This window comes from Bos grunniens, chromosome 2 (assembly GCF_055505025.1).
Source record: "Bos grunniens cultivar Pamir isolate PY7600 chromosome 2, Bosgru_T2T1.0, whole genome shotgun sequence".
Lineage (NCBI taxonomy): Eukaryota > Metazoa > Chordata > Mammalia > Artiodactyla > Bovidae > Bos > Bos grunniens.
The window spans coordinates 24,621,559-24,623,744 of NC_141166.1; the positions used below are offsets into that span (position 1 = coordinate 24,621,559).

At 43.0% G+C, this 2,186-nt stretch overlaps 1 pseudogene; it reads left to right on the top strand.

Moving 5' to 3' along the window:
• Window positions 1–1,083: 1,083 nt before the first annotated feature.
• Window positions 1,084–1,673, top strand: LOC147377765 (GTP-binding nuclear protein Ran pseudogene; annotated as a pseudogene).
• Window positions 1,674–2,186: the final 513 nt, after the last annotated feature.

Consider the following 2,186-nt stretch of genomic DNA (forward strand, 5'->3'; position numbering starts at 1 on the left):
ACAAGCTACAAGTAGGATTTCCCTGGTGGTCCAGTGGCTAAGACTCTGTGTTCCCAACTCAGAGGTCCTGGGTTTGATCTTCAGTCAGGGAACTAAAGCCCACGTGCCACCAGCTAAGATTTTGCATGTTACAACTGAAGATCCCTGTGCTGTGCAACTAAGACTCACTCAGTGCAGCCAAATAAATAAATATGTAATCAATCATATGGATTAAATATTATCTTTCAGTCATACAGAGTGAAGAAAGTCAGAAAGAGAAAGATAAATATCATATATTAATGCATATATATGGGGATCTGGGGAAATGGTATTGCTGAAACTCTTTGCAGAGCAAGAATAGATATGCAGATATAGAGAACAGACTTGTGGCCATAACGGGGGAAGGAGAGGGTGGGACAAACTGAGAGTAGCATTGACAGGTATCCACTACCACGTGTAGAATAGATATCTAGTCAGAAGCACAGGGAGCTCAGCTCAGTGCTCTGTGGTGACCTAGAGGGGTGGGATGGGGGAGGTGGAAGGGAGCCTCAAGAGGGAGGGAATACATGTATATATATAGCTGATTCACACTGTTGTACAGCATAAACTAACACAACATTGTAAAGCAATTATCCTCCAATAAAATGTTAAATTTAATTTTTTTAAAGCTACAAAGATATATTGTGCAACATGGGGAAGATAGCCAATATTTTGCGATAATTATAAGTGGAGTATGGGGTTTCCCAGATGGGTCAGTGGTAAAGAATCCACCTGCCAATGCAGGAGATGCAGGAGATGCGGGTTGAAAACATCCCCTGAATAAGGAAATGACAACCCACTCCAGTACTCTTGCCTGGGAAATTCCATGGACAGAGGAGCCTGGAGGGCTATAGCCTGTGGAGTTGCAAAGAGTTGGATGACTAGCAACTAAACCACCACCACCATAGATGGAGTATAACCTTTACAACTGTGAATCACTATATCACACACCTGTAACTTACATAATATTATACAGCAACTATACATCAATTAAAATATAATGAAACTTTTCAGTTTTAAAAAGTGAAGGAGGCCTCAGTCAGACGAGTGTGGAGATGCTTCGCAATGGCTGCCCAAGGAGAACCCCAAGTTTTGTTCAAACTTGTATTGCTTGGTGATGGTGGTACTGGAAAAACTACATTCGTGAAATGTCATCTGACTGGTGAATTTGAGAAGTGTGTAGCTACCTTGGGTGTTGAGGTCCATCCTCTTTTGTTCCATACCAAGAGGACCGATTAAGTTCAATGTATGGGATACAGCTTGGTCGGGAGATGTAACATCGAGAGTCACTTACAAGAATGTGCCTAACTGGCATAGAGATCTGGTACGAGTGTGTGAGAACATCCCGATTGTGTTGTGTGGCAACAAAGTGGATATTAAGGACAGAAAGGTTAAGGCAAAGTCCATTGTCTTCCACCGAAAGAAGAATCTTCAGGACTATGACATTTCTGCCAAAACGAACTACAACTTTGAAAAGCCCTTCCTCTGGATTGCTAGAAAACTGACTGGAGATCCTCACTTGGGGACTGTCGCCATGCCTGCCTGCTCTTGCCCTGCCAGAGGTGTTCATGGACCCAGCCTTGGCCGCACAGTACAAGGACGATTTAGAGGTTGCTCAGACAAATGCTCTCCTGGATGAAGCTCGTGACCTGTGAGAAAGTGAAGCTGGGGCCCAGTGTCAGAAGTCTAGTTATATAGACAACTGTCCTGTGATGTCAGTGGTGCGGTGTGTTTGCCACTTTATTATATATCTAAGCAGAACATGTGCTTAATCTTTAGATGCTGAAGGAGATGGATGGGCTTTGGAGTGAATATGGCAGTTTAAAAAAAAAAATACCTTCATTTTTTGGACCTGCATATTTAGGTGTTTTGGAACACAGTTGCCATGAAATTAAAAGACGCTTACTCCTTGGAAGGAAAGTTATGCCCAACCTAGATAGCATATTCAAAAGCAGAGACATTACTTTGCCAACAAAGTTTCGTCTAGTCAAGGCTATGGTTTTTCCTGTGGTCATGTATGGATGTGAGAGTTGGACTGTGAAGAAGGCTGAGTGCCGAAGAATTGATGCTTTTGAACTGTGGTGTTGGAGAAGACTCTTGAGAGTCCCTTGGACTGCAAGGAGATCCAACCAGTCCATTCTAAAGGAGATCAGTCCTGGGCGTTCTTT